The 15738-nt window shown below is 47.6% G+C and overlaps 1 protein-coding gene across 7 annotated transcripts in view; it reads right to left on the bottom strand.

Moving 5' to 3' along the window:
* CNOT4 (CCR4-NOT transcription complex subunit 4) overlaps positions 1 to 15738 on the bottom strand; it is a 623322-nt gene that overhangs the window by 264155 nt on the left and 343429 nt on the right. The gene's annotated exons all lie outside the window — the stretch shown is intronic.

The following is a 15738-nucleotide window of genomic DNA, read 5'->3' as shown; positions in this document are numbered from 1 at the left end:
AGCATCCAGAATTCTTTCTGATGCTGCTCTTTTACACACTGTAGTCACGAGTGAGGAGCATGCAGTAGGGTGACGTCTGAGGTAGAGAGGGTATGAAAATGAAGGCCTGTACTTTTTCAATTCTGAATGTAAGTACCGTTGATTTGACTGAGTATTTAAAAACATCTTTAGACACTTTCAGCATAGAGCCTACCATTGGTAGATCCTGAACTGTGTGTTTCTTTCTGGAAAGTGTTTCTACCAGGAAATCCTTTTCCTTCTCTTTCATTTGCATTGAAAATGTGCGATACTCTGCTGCCTTAGAATCACACTATGATATGAGGAGGTATCAGGTGGTGATGCTTTAGCTAGGATAGGCAGTTCCACATCAGTTATCCTCCTGGTCTGGGCTATGTTGTGCGTCTCCCTGTGAGTCAGAGGAGTAGGTCTCGTGCTCATGGCTGTCTCCTCCCTCTGCTTCTTGAGTGGGCGAGGGTGACCTTGTGTATTGTGATAGTGAACGGCTAAATGGCATGGGGCTTGTGTCCCTATGTTCTGTTGCCACTTGGTGGTAGTGGCTGTGGAACACCCAAGACATGGCCTTGTCTTTTGAAAGTCTTCTTATAACGCCGCTTCTGAATAAATTCATGAAAGCTTTCAAAAACATTGCCTTCTTCCTCTTGCGGTATTGTTTTTTCAGTGTTTTGCCTGCTTCTCTGGCACTATTGTCGTTGCTGAGGAAGGTGTTTTAGTGTTTGGTATTGTAGGAGCCAAGGTTTTCTTCATCGAAGAGTGACCATGGTCGTTTTTCGGAGTTTAGGAGTGTTACGATTCTGCATGGATTGACACAGATCGCTTATTTGTCTGACTGTTTGGCTCCAAAGAATGACAGTTGTTTTGTTGGTTTCAATATGTGTGCTGAGGTCGATGGGTATTTCAGCATCGATGCTGGCCTGGTGTAGGCTCCATGCCTCTCCTTAGGCCTTGGTGTACGATTGGGATCGAGAACATTCTGGTCCTGTCTGCTTTGAGGCTTGCTCTTTGCGTCGACTAGAGCCAGAGGGTTATGGTGCACCGTGGTATTGAGAGGGAGGTTTATGTAAGATCTTCTTTAAATGAGGGTGGAGAGGGGGGGATCTACTCAAGGCCCTTGGTGTTGTCTTCAATCTGGGCCCAACCCAGTCAGCTGAGCACAGTGCGTAGTGTCCTCAACCTACACATCCGACTCCTCTCCCCCACTGCACTCATTGGAGTCTACGTAGTGAGGATTGGTGATGATGTACCTCTTTGCGGCTTTGACCTCGGGTTCTATTTCACCCTCACTGGTGTGAAGCTGGTGGACTTCTTCTGGGGAAAAGTCCACCTCCACTGGCATCTCTATATTAGGAGCAGACTACGATCCTATATGCTTCTCAGGATTTTCTAATTTTTAAATAAGTTGTACGCTGTACAGTTCTGTTCATTGTGCTCCGGCGAGGGAAAACAGGTTACAGATGTCGTGGGTGTCTGAGTAGGCATTTTTCGCACCGCACAGAGGGCACTTTCTGAAAAAAGTGTCCTTTTTAGCCTCTGATACCCAGTGACTAACATTCTCGACTGGATTGTTAGGGGCTATGATGCCGAAGTTAATTGCTTCCGATTGACTCCTACACAGTTCAAACTTCGCAGGAGCCATGTTCAGGTTTCCATTGTCGAATCTCAATATGTTGTAGCAGTTAGGTGTCCTTGCGCAGCATGGGTACCGAAACTCTACGGAGTTTTGACGCAGTCTGCCCAGCCAGATGGCAGAAAACATAATAATCTAACAAAGGAGCTGCTGAACATACACATTACCTTGAGGAGGAGGAGATATGACACACAAAGTCAACCATAAAATACTTCCTTGAGAAAAACAAATTGCAAAGTCCGGGCCCAATATTAGATGGCAGGGTTGTGCATATCATGTGTATCTGCAGCTAACATGCTACAAATGACATAGTTGCCTACTTGTAGTCCAGGTTCTGTACAGTAGAGATCTTTTAGGAATAAATGGTTACCTACTGTTAGTCCTAGTTCTGCACTGTAATGATCCTTATTGTAGTGAACTTAATCGAAGTCCTAAACAACCCACCCCTCCCTAGCTTATCTCAACCACATGGGCCAGTAGTTAAGAGTCCAATTACTTCACTATTCTTCTAAAAAGAACTGACAGTGAAGCCAACTCCCAGTATGAGGCGTTAGGGCATAGGGAACTCTAGGACTCGTACAGGCTGCATTTTAACTCTTTAATGTTAAAGCCCTTCAGGCTGCTCTTTTCCTTGCTGGTTACACAGGCTAGGAAGTAGCAAGCTTGTATATTCGGCAATGTATTTGGAAACAAGGGCTTATTTCGAAGTTGGTAATTTTGAATATTTTGCCTTGATAAACCTTTGGAGGGTTTCAGAATGAGGCGTTGCAAAAGCAAAAACCAGTTGCCTGGGTTGTAGATACTTTTGGGACCTGGCTAGGTTCTTCCATGATAAAATTAAATTCATTATTGAGGATCTGGGAGGTGGTCAACAACTTCCGGGGGCGGCAAACACTGAGAATATCGGCTATGACTATAGGGCAGACCTGGATTCTGAGGCTTTTGCTGCTAGTGTAGAAGGTGAGGCCGTCAACCGCCTTTCTGAGTGTGTGCCTCTAGAAGTGGATGATTTTAATAGGGTGGCCTGTGGTGTCCACTCTGGGTCTCCTCTTGATCCTGTGTCCCATAAAATATGGCTTGAATTTAAGGCAGAGCTGTTCTGCACTCTTTGGCTGATTTGCACCCAGTCTCTGTCTAGTAGTGTGGCCCCGGCCCGGTGGAAACTAGCATTGGTGACACCCCTGCTAAAGAAGCCCTCGCTTGACCCGGAGTGTCATAAGAACTTTATGCCCAACTCTCTCCTGCCTTATCCAGCTAAAATCATGGAGCGAGTAGTGAGTAGCACTAAGTTTTTGGAACATAACTTGCTGGAGGAGGTACAGTTTGGCTTTCGGCCAGCCCATGGAACTGAAACGGCTCTAGGGACCGTGATGGACGAACTTCGGATGCGGGCAGACAGCTGTTTCGGTTTTTCTTGACCCGTCTGCCTTCTTAGACTCGGTCAACCATGGGATCCTGCTGATATAGACAGGTTGGGGTGACGGGAGCTGTCTGAGATGGTTCCAGTAAATTTTATGGGATAGACAGCAAGCAGTATCCCTTCCCCCTTTTCAAGCAGCCTACCCCTATCTCTCATATGGCGTACCACAGGGCTCAGCTATCAGCCCTATTTTATTCAACATTTACATGAAACCTTTGATTGCGGTCATCAAAAAGCATAACATTAACATTGTTAATTATGTGGATGACAGGCAGTTGATTTTCTCTCTTGAGTAAGACCAGTCAACACCGTTAGAGGTGTTTCACAATTGCCTGCGTGATACAGCCATCTGGCTGAAGGAGAACTGGCTGCAATTCAATGCAGATAAGACAGAGGTGCTTTATGGTCCTAGGGACAGAATTCCCTCTGTCTTGACTAGTAATTTCTGGCCCGCCACTACCTCGTCCATGGTTCAACCAGTGAAGAAGGTCCGTAATCTGGGCGTCATGTTTGATTATAAACTTACCCTGGAATATCAGGTAATGAAAACTGTGACCTGCTATCTGGCTATTAGGTCTCTGCGGAAGATCCTTCCTCTGCTTCCATCTCATGCCCGTGCATTGATAGTGCGCAGTACTTTTCTTAGTAGACTTGATTATTGTAATGCTTTGTTTCTCGAGTCTCCTAAATTAGTTTGACAGGTTGCAGAGGATTCAGTCTACCGCCACCAATTTGGCCTTGGAGTGGCCCAGAAGATCAGCTTCCTCGGCGACTATGGTAGAATGGCAGAAGTGCATTGGCTTACGCTGAAACAAAGAGTCCAGTTCAAGTCACTCTGCATTGTGTTTAAAGCCTTGCATAGGTTGGGGCCTGTGTCTATGCAGAGAAAGTTTGAGTGGTATGCTCCTGTGAGATGCCTTCGCTCTTCTTTAGCAATCTCTGTGTCTTTAGAAAGAGACTCAAAACCTGGTTGTTTCCTAAAACCTAGTTGGATGCCAGCTTCGTGGATCTTTTTGTCCTTCCTTATCTTGAGTCAACAGCGCCAAGATGCCTTTTTGGTGACAGTACCCTTTAGAAGTTAAATAAATGAATAATTTTAGTCTCACCAATGTAATACATTATTGCTCCTTTGAGACACAATATGTTTAGTATTATTTCTGCCGCTAACCGTGGGTAATAGAAGAAAATTGCAACTTAATTCTCTCATTTCAGAGGAATAGAGAAAGCACTCTAGGCAAAAATTTGGAGTGAGTTCAAGAAGGAAAATGCTTCTTACCAGTATGCATCTGTTCTTGGCATGTAGGGCTGCAGATCCATACACTAGTGCATAGATCGCCATCTGGTGGTGGGCCCAGGTGACTCAATCAATCAAAGACATTTATAGAGCGCACTACTTACCCGGAGGGTCTCAAGGCCCTTGGGGGGGGGGGGGGGGGGGGGGGGGGGGGGGGGGGGGGGGGAGGGGGGTGCTGCTACTGCTCGAACAGCCAGGTCTTGAGCTTCTTCCTGAAGGAGAGGTGGTCTTGGGTCAGGCGCAGGTAGGTCGGGAGGGAGTTCCAGGTCTTGGTGGCCAGGTAGGAGAAGGACCTTCCTCCTGTTGTCATTCTTCGGATGCGGGGGACGGCGGCGAGGGCGTGACTGGCTGATCGGAGGTGGCGTTTGGGAGCGTAGAAGTTGATGCGGTTGTTGAGGTAGCTCGGGCCTTGATCGTGTAGGGCTTTGTGTGCGTGGGTGAGGAGGCGGAAGGTGATTCTTTTGTTGACGGGGAGCCAATGCAGGTCTCTCAGATGTCCGGAGAGGTGGCTGTTTCGTGGGATGTCGAGGATGAGTCTGGCTGAGGCGTTCTGGATCCGCTGGAGTCTCTTCTGGAGCTTGGCTGTGGTTCCGGCGTAGAGGGCGTTGCCGTAGTCCAGTCGGCTGGTGACGAGGGCCTGGGTGACCGTCTTCCTGGTCTCGGTGGGGATCCACCGGAAGATCTTGCGTAGCATGCGCACGATTTATTTATTTATTTATTTATTTTATAGCATTTATAAGGCGCGCAGCTACCCACCAAGGGTTTCCCGGCGCCAGAAACGCAAAACACTCAGAAATCACTGGGGAGAGAACAGACCAAGCAATTATTTATTAAAAAGCCACGTTTTTATGTTCTTTCTAAAGTTCACATAACTTTCCTCCTTGCGAATGTACGAGGGCAGTGTGTTCCACAGCGTTGGCCCCAGGTAGGAGAAAGATCTCCCGCCTATTCTAGCTCTTTTAAACCTAGGTACTGCAAAGTTTGCCGCTGTACCTGAACGCAGGTTACGGTTTGGAAGGTAGGGCTTAGCAAGGGCCTGAAGATATTTGGGGGTAGTGCCAGCTTTGATTTTAAATAAGTAGCTCAAGGCTTTGAAACGAATACGGTTCTCGACCTTAAGCCAATGCAGATCCCTGAGATGTTGGGTGATCCTAGCAGATCTGGGGATTTTACAAAGTAATCTAGCCGCGGCGTTCTGCACTAGTTGCAGACGCTTTATCACTGCCTTATTAGAGCCCAGGTATAAGATGTTACCGTAATCAAGCCGGAATGTCACTAAGGCATTGACCACGGTCTTCTGGGTAGTAGGCGGCAGCATCCAGATGATTTTTCTTAACCATTTGATAATGGTGAAGCATATACCTGCCACTTTGTTTGCTTGCTGGGACATGGATAAACAGTCATCAATGGTGACCCCAAGGTTTCTAACCTGCGAGGCTGGAGATGGAAGTTTACCCAATGATGGTGGCCAATGGGAATCATTCCAAAGATCTTTGTTATTTCCTAACAGGAGAACCTCCGTTTTATCTCCATTAAGTTTAAGTTGGTTGTCTGACATCCAGCAAAAAATTTCTTGGAGGCCTACTTTTAATGCAGATGGAGGACATGTCAGATTTGGAGAGTGAGAATAGGACTTGTGAATCATCTGCATAGGTCATTAAACCTAAGCCGACATTTTCTACAAGATTGGCCAGTGGACGTAGGCATAAATTAAAAAGCAGAGGGCTCAAAATAGATCCCTGTGGTACTCCGTGAGGAGAATGGAATACCTCAGAGCAGGCTTCCGAAGAGGAGATCTGGAAAGTACGGAGGGAGAGGTATGATCTAATCCATTCCAGAGCTTTGCCTTCGACACCATACTCCCCCAGCCTGTCCAGCAGTATAGAGTGAGAGATGGTGTCTGAGATCTAACAAGACCAGTGCTACTGTTTGGCCGTCGTCCATAAGCTCCCTGATCCTTTCTGTGACCCCGAGCAGGGCCGTCTCAGTAGAAAAACCACTCCTAAACCCCGATTGAGACGAGTGTAGGAGATTATTGTTTTCTACATAAGTTGAGAGTGCTTTGTGGATATGCCTCTCTAGGATCTTGGAAAAGGCGGGTAGCAATGAAATTGGGCGATAATTGGCCAATATCATTGGGTCTGCGCCTGGTTTTTTAAGTAGGGGGCTGACCATCGCATGTTTCCATAGGGCAGGAACTATGGCTTGCTCTATGGATACGTTCAGTATTTCTGCTATGGGAGTTAATGCAGCATCCTCTAATTTGTTTACAATACTGACAGGAATAGGGTCACGTGGGGAGCCCGATTTGATTGATTTTAGTAGTTCCTTCAGTATGTCTAATTTAATAGGAGGCCAGGCTTCAAGATGGCAGTTTACTCTAGGGACTAGGGTGGTATTTCCTTGCTTGTCTGTTAACTTGTTAGCATTTTTAATATTAGAGACGATGTTCTCGATCTTATTCGTGAAGAAAGAGGCCAAATCCTGGCATTGCTGGGTGTTGAGAGGGGTAAGTTCTGCTCTAGCGTTCTCCCCAGCTAACTCTTTTACCGTGTTGAAGAGAGTCTGGGATTTGTTTACGGCCATGTTAATTGTATCAGTGACATAGCAAGCTTTGGCTTTCATGCAAGCTGAATGGTAACAATTTCTGGCCTTTCGGTAAACTTCTTTTTGGTAAAGGTCGTAATTTTTTCGCCACTGTCTCTCTAGGTTTTTACAGCTAGATTTTTCTTTCTTCAAGGCTTCTGTGAACCAGGGAGCAGGAGGGCGATGGACTTTCCCTTTGCAACGGGCTAGGGGCAGGCAAGTATCAACGGCGCCAGTTAGCCACTTTTGTGTTAGCTCTGCAATGCTATCCATATCTCCATCCAGATTAGGATGATTTTCCTTCAAAGCATTGTTCAGGTCCTCCACATTTAGGAATTTCCAGTTTCTTCTAAATGATTCTGTAGGAGTCGAAATTGGACCTTTTTTGGGCTCTAGCAAGATGGCAAAACTTAGAAGAAAATGGTCTGACCAGAGAACAGGCGTGGTGTCAAGCCATGAAAGTTCTTTCATGTTTGATATTATTGGGTCCAGCAAGTGTCTGGCTTTGTGAGTTGGACCGCTATTTCGTAGTGTCATGTCCAACACCATGAGGTCATCTATTAGATTTTTACAGGTCTTACTTTGGGCGTCATCTAGATGGAGATTCAAATCTCCCAGTACAGTGTAATTTTGGGCTTTTAGATGTTGGGGTAGGATAAAATTTGCCAAGTCATCTGACCAAGATGGATTTTTTACTGGTGGTCGGTAGATTAATAGTCCGGAAAAGGTGAAATTTGGACTGAGGGAAATTTTGAAAGACGCTGCCTCGCAGTTAGGAATAGCTGCAGGTTCAAAAGTGCACACATACTCTCTGCTGTAGATAATGGCAATACCCCCTCCTATTTGTCCTACCCTATCTCTCCTAGCTATAGCATAGCTCGGGGGGAGGGCGGTTGCAACATCGGGGCCCGATCCATCGTGGAGCCACGTCTCAGTTAGAAATATAGCGATGGGCTTTCTGTCAGTCAGTAGGTGAAAAATATCTAATTTATGCTGGGGCAGTGAACGGCAATTTATCAGAAAGAATAAGTATTCTTTTGAACAGACTTTCTGTTGATAGGATTTGAAAACAGTCCCCTGTGGGGTATCAGGATAGGGCTGATAGTTATTCAGGGTAAGGGTACACTCTGGGCATGTTTGTGCACCAGCTAGTAGAGGATTCAAAGTTATACAGGTGTCATGGCTAGAGGGGCGTAACGCCCTAAGTTGGTTACCTGTTAGCATATCTTTACTGTGAGGTGGGTAGAGGATCGTGCCCTATGTCCCGGCCTGGCCCGGACGGGCACAGACGGGCTGACTCTGGCTAGACTCCGGCGATGACGAGGCGCGTCCGCTCAAAACGCGTCCGCTATCGCGGAGTAGGGCTGTTTCCTTTTATCCCTCACACTAGAGCGCTCTCGCTGCTCTGTCCCGCCCTAAGATGGCCGCCACAGATTCCCTGAAGCTCGGTGCCTTGCCCTGAATCGGCAGGCATCGAGCGCGTGAATGCTACAGTGAGTGCAGGTAGCAGGCAAGTGTGCAAAATAACAATATTTTCTATTTTTAATAAAATGCGCTAGGTCAACACAATTACACAAACAATTTAAAAAAACGTTCGCTTCAATAAAAATCGGCAATTCTATTCTCCTCGAGTAGGTGTCTCAGCAGTAAAATGACACACTGCCCGAGTGCTCGCTAGCTAGGATGTTGAAGCATGACGAGGAGACGGCGTTGACTTGTCTGGTCATGGAGAGGGAGGAGTCCAGGATGAAGCCCAGGTTGCGTGCGTGGTCTGTCGGTTTGGGTGCGGTGCCCAGGGCGGGGGGCCACCAGGAGTCGTCCCAGGCGGAGGGCGAGGAGCCCAGGATGAGGACTTCCGTCTTGTCTGAGTTCAGTTTCAGGCGGCTGGTTGTCATCCACTCGGCTACATCTTTCATCCCTGCGTGAATGTGGGTTATGGCGGCGGCGGGGTCGTTGGTCAGGGAGAGGATCCGCTGGGTGTCATCGGCGTAGGAGATGATGTTCAGGTTGTGTTGGCGTGCGATGGCCGCGAGGGGGCTCATGTAGACTACACTTTGTTGTCGTCTTGGAGGAGTCTTTGTTTGGGAGAAGACTCATCCCATGGAGCATAGTGCGCATGGACATCGACTCCATCTTCAGATTGTTTTTCGCCATTGGGAAAATGATGAGTTGTATGAGAACAGAAAAAGATGTCCATGTATAGTGTATCTAATTAAGATATTACTGGAACAGATATAGGTAGCTGGGGAGGCGGGTGGGCGTGTGTGGATCTGCATGCCAAGAGCAGATGCATTCTGGTAAGAAGCATTTTCCGTTCGAGGCATATGGGCTGCAGATCACACACTTGTGCATTGATTGCATAGCAATTCACTCGCTTAGCGGCGACCACCAGTATCTGTTGCAGTAGTTTAAAAGTGTTTTGAGTACAGCCTGGCCCACACTAGTTGCTTTGCTTGCACATCTACACAGTAGTGTTTTGTGATTGTGTGCGGTGTAGACCATGTAGCTGCTTTGCATAAATCATCTAAGGGAATATTTCCTAAAAATGCCAAAGATGCCCCTAGTTTATGGTTGAATGAGCCCCAAGGGGAATGGATAGAGTGCGTATTGCCTTTTGGTAACAAATTTGAATGCATTTGACAATCCACCTTGGAATCCCAGTTTTTGAAATGGGATTACATTTATGTAGTGGAGAAAAGGACACAAACAACTTTTGTTTTACGAAATGGCTTTGTCGTATCAATATAGTAGAGTAGAGCTCTATTGACATCTAATGTATGGAGAGCTCTTTCAGCAACTGTTTGGGGTTGAGAGAAGAATACTGGCAACTCAATAGACTGATTGAAATGGGATGGTGAAATGACTTTTGGAAGGAATTTGGGGGTTGTCTTTAGAACCACTTTGTTGTGATGGAGTTGTAAGAATGGTTCCTGAATTGTTAATGCCTGGATCTCACTTACTCTTCTGAGTGAGGTGATAGCAATTAAAAAGGCAACTTTCCATGACAGGAACTGTAATTCACACTTATGCAAGAGTTCAAATGGAGGACCCATAAGTCTAGTGAGAACAATGTTGAGATTCCATACAGGGGAGGGTGGTACCCTTGGAGGAACATTTTTTTTGAGGCCTTCCATGAATGCTTTGATGGCAGATATGCTGAATAATGACATGTTGTTGGTTGTCGGTTTTTAAGGTAAGCTGCTATAGCAGCAAGATGTAACCTGATTGAGGAGTATGCTAAACTACATCTTTATAGATGGAGCAGGTAACATATGATGTTTTGGATGGAAACTTCTAATGGGTTGTTATTTGTGCAATACACAACAACTCTTTCCACTTGACTGCATAGCATGCCCTAGGGTTGGGACGCCTGGCTTCTTTTATAACATTCATACAATCAGGCGGAAGATTGGAATATCTAAATTTCTAAGACCTCAGGAGCCAAATCGCTAGGTTGAGCTCCATGGGGTCAGGATGCATGAGAGAGAGATTTAATTTATGATGTGGTACTACTGAGAGCTCCATTAGTGTGGTGTAACATGGTTGTCTTGCCCATGTTGGTGCAATGAGAATCAATGTGAGGGAGTGTTGCTGTAGCTTGTGCACCACTAACAGAATCAGTGGGAGAGGAGGAAAAGCGTACGCAAATCTGTTTGACCAACTCATCCATAACGCATTGCCTTTGGACAATGGGTGTGGATACCTGGTGGCAAAGCTTGGGCATTTGGAGTTGAGAAGCGTGGCGAACAGATCTATGTCCGGTTGGCCCCATTTGTGAAAGAAAGGTTGAAGAAGTGGAGGATGAAGTTCCCACTCTTGTATCTGTTGTCTTTGACGACTTAACAGATCCGCAACTTGATTGTGAATTCCTGGTAGATGCTCTGCTAAGAGAAACATTTTTTGAGGAATGTACCACGTCCATATGCTCTGCGCCAGACGGGAGATTCGTAAGGAGTGTGTTCCTCCCTGTTTTTGGATGTAGTATATGGCTGTCATATTGTCTGTGCGGACTAATTCAGCCTTGCTTGACATGTGATGTTGGAATGACTTTAGGGCTAGAAAAATGGCTAGAAACTCCAGATTTTTTATGTGGAGTAGCCTTTGCTGTGGTGTTCACATGCCCTGTACTGTGTGCTCTGCTAAATGAGCTCCCCATCCTGTAAGGGATGCATCTTAGCACCACCTGTGGAACTGGCTCTATGAGCATCCGGCCCTTGGAAAGGTTTTTGGTGTTCCACCACTGCACAGTGATGTGTCCGGTCGTCCACCACCACCAGATCTGTTAATGTGGAGCCTGGTTCCACTGGCTTGCGAAACACTTGCAGCGGGCGCATTTGGAGTCTTGCGTGTGGAACTATGAAGGTGCGCGATGCCATCATTCCAATTAACTGCATTAACACTCTAGCTGGTACTGAGTGTTGTGGTTGAAATTTTTGTATAAGAGCTTGCATACTTTGTATCCTTGTTAGATTGGGGAATGAAAGTGCTTTGGAGGTATCTATTGTGGCCCACAGATACTTTTTTAGACAGGGATGGTTGCAATGTGACTTGTTTTATTTATTGTGAATGGGAGATTGTTTAGCAGGTGGGAGAAGTTGGCCTGATCTATGAGGCTCACTAGTTCTAGTGATCACCTTGTATCAGTCCAAACAACCCTTATGTGATTGGTTGTAAGTCAACCTTATAGACACGCTATCCTAATGGTAGCATGGACAAAGTCTTAGGCTAAACTCTTTTGGCATGCGAAGCCAGCTGTTTTACCACATATAACCCCTTGAATACCAAATGAAAGGACACCACACAGGTTGTTATCAAAATAAACAAGATACTTATTACTAACCAAACACCTCTGAACTCTTTATGAGATCAGAGGGCTAAGCACATGACAAGACTCTTAAGAAAAATATGTTTAAGTTGCACAATTACAATGTTGCCCTAGGGGCACGACAAACCATATACTAAGTAAATGGTATAAGGAAATCGATAAAGGAAATCGATAGAGGAAATGAAGATGTCCAGAGGCTGTAGGATCGCTGGGACTATACTACCCTAACCTTAGGTAAGGAGCAGGAGGCCCACGGGACGCGAGTGCAGAGTGTGAACTCACACGCGAGATGCGGGACAAAGTCAATGGACACTACAAGTTACGAAAAAGGTGAGTACGGACAGTTCTTACTGGTTACGACTAAAACGACAGGATACCTGGACACTAGGAGAGTCAATCTACCCTTGAGCACCGAAATGCTCTCGTTACCTCACCCACGGGCTGCGGGCGCATAGGTGGGAAAGTGTGTCTGGTTTCCGCGTCGAAGTCTATGGAGCCTTGAAGAAAGATGCTGCAGGCGACCAGGAGGAAGATGTCCGGTGCGATCCAAGGGTGGATCGGGGAAGATGGAGACCTGAAAGCAGAGGGGACAATGTTCAAAGTCACTAGCCAGTGACCGGAGTGGAACCAGGAAGGAACCAGATGCTGTTGTCGCGATCAGGTGAAGAGTGGACACTTTACTCTGCAGCTACGTGGACCAGGAGGTGTCTTCGACTACCAGGATGTTGGCACGAGCTGTCCCACGCAGGCTCTCGCTGTCGGCGGTGTCGGATTCGGAGTCAACAGGCCTTGGCAAAGGCAACCCACGTGGTGATGGAAGATGGCGTCTGGTGCGGACCAGGAGGGTCCGGGGTGCTTCTCCTTTGCAGGGAAGCAAGTGCCAGTCTGGAGCAACCAGACCAGCGGTGTAGATTTCAAGGATCGTCGTCTAGGAGGCCACTAGCCAGCCGGCAAGTGACCAGACAACGCGTCGAGCAGCAATTAAGCACAAGGGCCCCACGCAGATCTCGTGGATGCTGGAGAGATGATCTTCTGTAATGTAATTTAAAAAGTTCTTATAAAGTGCGGCTTACATCGGGCGGTTTCTTGGCGCTGTTCACTCAATTAGAGAGAGGCATGAAGGGGGGGTGAGAGGTGCTTATGTGTAGAAGCTGCGGAAGAGGTGAGTTTTGAGGAGAGACCTAAAGTGAGGGTAGGAAGGAGAGAGTCTGAGTTCCAGCGGGAGTGAGTTCCAGAATGAGGGAGCCAGGAAAGAGAATCCGAGACCTCCGTGTTTTTTGCGCCTGAACCTAGGTGTCTGGAGGAGCGCATGGTGAGAGGATCGGAGGTGCCTGGAGGGAGCGTAGGGGTGCAAAAGAGAGGAGATGAAGGAGGTACCGATGCCGGCCAGAGATTTGTGGGTCAAACAGCCTAGTTTGAACTTGCAACGCTCCGATACAGGGAGCCAATGAAGGGCTTTGAGCAGGGGGCGGACGTGGTGATGTTTAGGTTGACGGTAGATCAGGCGGGCTGCCTGATTCTGTATCAGCTGTAGTCTTTTAATTTGATATTGTGGGATGCCTGCATACAGGGCGTTGGCATAGTCGATCCGGGAGATGACTAATGCAAGCAGTGCCAAAGTGAGGGCTTCAGTGGTCAAGAAATGAGCTATTTTCCGGATCTTCCTGAGCTGGAAAAAACAGGAGGACACAGTGGCACTGACCTGGTGCTTCATTGAGAGATCCTGGGAGATGTAAACTCCCAAGCTTTTCAACTTGTCAGCAGAGCAAGGAGGGGGGCCGAGGGAAAGGGGCCAGAAGGTGGAGTTCCAGGGGTTGGATGGGCCTCCGACAAGAACAAGCTCCGTCTTGTCGGGGTTAAGTTTAAGATGGTGGGCGCCCATCCAATCACTGATGTGACAAAGGGTGGACTGAAAGTCTTGGACCGCTTCGTCCGAGGAATCGAGGTTGAAGACAAGCTGAATGTCATCTGCATAGTTAAATGCAGTGACATTCCTTCTCCGGAGGGAGCGGATCAGGGGGGTGAGGTACAAGTTGAAAAGGAGTGGTGACAAGGACGAGCCCTGCGGGACGCCGCAAGTGAGCTTCATCCTGTCAGCCGAAAACTGGGAGAGTCGGACAGATTGGTGGCGGTTCGTCAGGAAGGAGCGGACCCAGCTAAGGGCCATCCCACTGATGCCCGCCTCTTTGACACGGTCGACCAAGATGGTGTGGTCGACCGTGTCAAAGGCCGCCGACAGATCCAGAAGAATCAGGGCTTGACTAATGTTGGAGTCGGCGCCTCTACGGAGTTCCTCCATGACAGAGAGGATGACCGTCTCCGTCGAATGGGCATGTCTAAACCAGGCTTGCTGGGAGTCTAGGAAGTTGGAATCTTCAATAAAAGAACTGAGGACGCTGGTCACATGTGTCTCAAGTACCTTACTCAGGTAAGGGAGAAGGGAGATGGGACGGAAGTTACCCATAACCGCGGGGTCAGCGTTGTTTTTTTTAGTATGTCTGTCTGTGCAGGAGCTGCTCTGGGCTGGGGCTTCTCAATCCCCAAAGCACTTTCTCGAGGATGCCTCTGAAGTCGTGCTGGAAGCGAAGTGCAGCTTCTCCAAGATGGCCGGTCCCACGTGTCTCGTCGCACCCACGGATTTCAGCTGTGCTGCAGATATAGGTAGAGGTCGGAGAGGTCTGGAAGTCTGGGTCTCGTCGGGCTCTGAAGTCTGGTTCCACTGGGAAGGACGACAAAGTGAACCGCTAGGACGCTTGATGGTGCCTGCTTTTGCAGGGTGGTCACTCCTTGGCCACAAGGGAGATTTTCTTCAGTCTTCTGTGGAGCAGAACGTCGAAGTCCAGAGTTGTTTCTTGTGATTTAATTCAGGATAATCTAATTCCTACCTTTATTCTCCTAAAGAGGCTGTACTGTGACTAGGTCCCTCCTATGGGTGGGACCAGGAAGGGTGGTGGTTACACCCCCTATCCTTTGTCCAGTTTCACGCCAGAGCTGGGGCTAGAGTGCCCCAGCAACTGGTTTGAACCGGGGTATGCACAGGGACACCTTGTATAACCCAGGCAGGTCTCATTCCTTTCAGCCTGTCCTACCTCAATGCACAAAATACTGTCTGGGGTGGTGCTAGCACCTCTCAAGGCATGAAACCCTTTGTTCAGGCCTCCCTTGCTGGAAGGACTCCCAGCAGCAGGAGGTCAGAGTCGTGTCTGTGGTGGCAGCATCCATTTTGTGATGCTGAGGCTCGAGTTAACTTTAACCGGGGTTCACAGTTACATACATGTCGTGTCCCTCTAAAAGGGTGGAATGCTACCCCCGTCGCCAGAACTGGCAAGAGGGTAGTATTCCAATTCGTATGACACCTTACTCGACAGGTTTTGATAATGCTATGCCAAAGTTAGCAATAACCGCGAGGATTATAATGCACTTAAGAGTATATGGTATAGCGTTATCATGAAAACAGCTAAAGGACATGGTTCCGAAAGCTGCAGACAAGCTCAGCTCATGCTAGAGCCCCATCTCACATAATTCCAAGCACTCTGCCTCCAGGATTGCTAAGGCCTGCCATAGGAGTGACTTATAGGAGTATATGTGTCCATTTTAGGTTTAGATATAGGTATACTATTTCTAAAGCAAAGGGTGATTACACCACCTTGCTCCAGCTGTGTTACTAGCCAGTTGTGTCTGTTTAGATGGCCAGCCAGGGGTGGCACAATACATGCTGCAGCCCCTGGTAGGCCTTGGGTGCACTTATGCCCTGGGTACCTACGGTACACTGTACAAGGACTTACAAGAGTGACCCAATACCAATTGGTAAATGCACCTAAAGTACATGGATGTCAATTTAGGGAGAGAACAGCTAGGCTGTGGGTCTGATTATCAGGCCCACAGCCATGGAAAGTCGTAAACCAGTGAAGCAAAAAGCAAAAATCTGGGGTGACCATAGGATTGCAGACCCTACTCTCCTACAGCAG

This window comes from Lissotriton vulgaris, chromosome 1_2 (genome assembly GCF_964263255.1).
Source record: "Lissotriton vulgaris chromosome 1_2, aLisVul1.2, whole genome shotgun sequence".
Taxonomy (NCBI): Eukaryota; Metazoa; Chordata; class Amphibia; order Caudata; family Salamandridae; genus Lissotriton; species Lissotriton vulgaris.
Note: the sequence above shows the minus strand (reverse complement) of the source record. Positions and strands in the feature narration are given on the sequence as shown.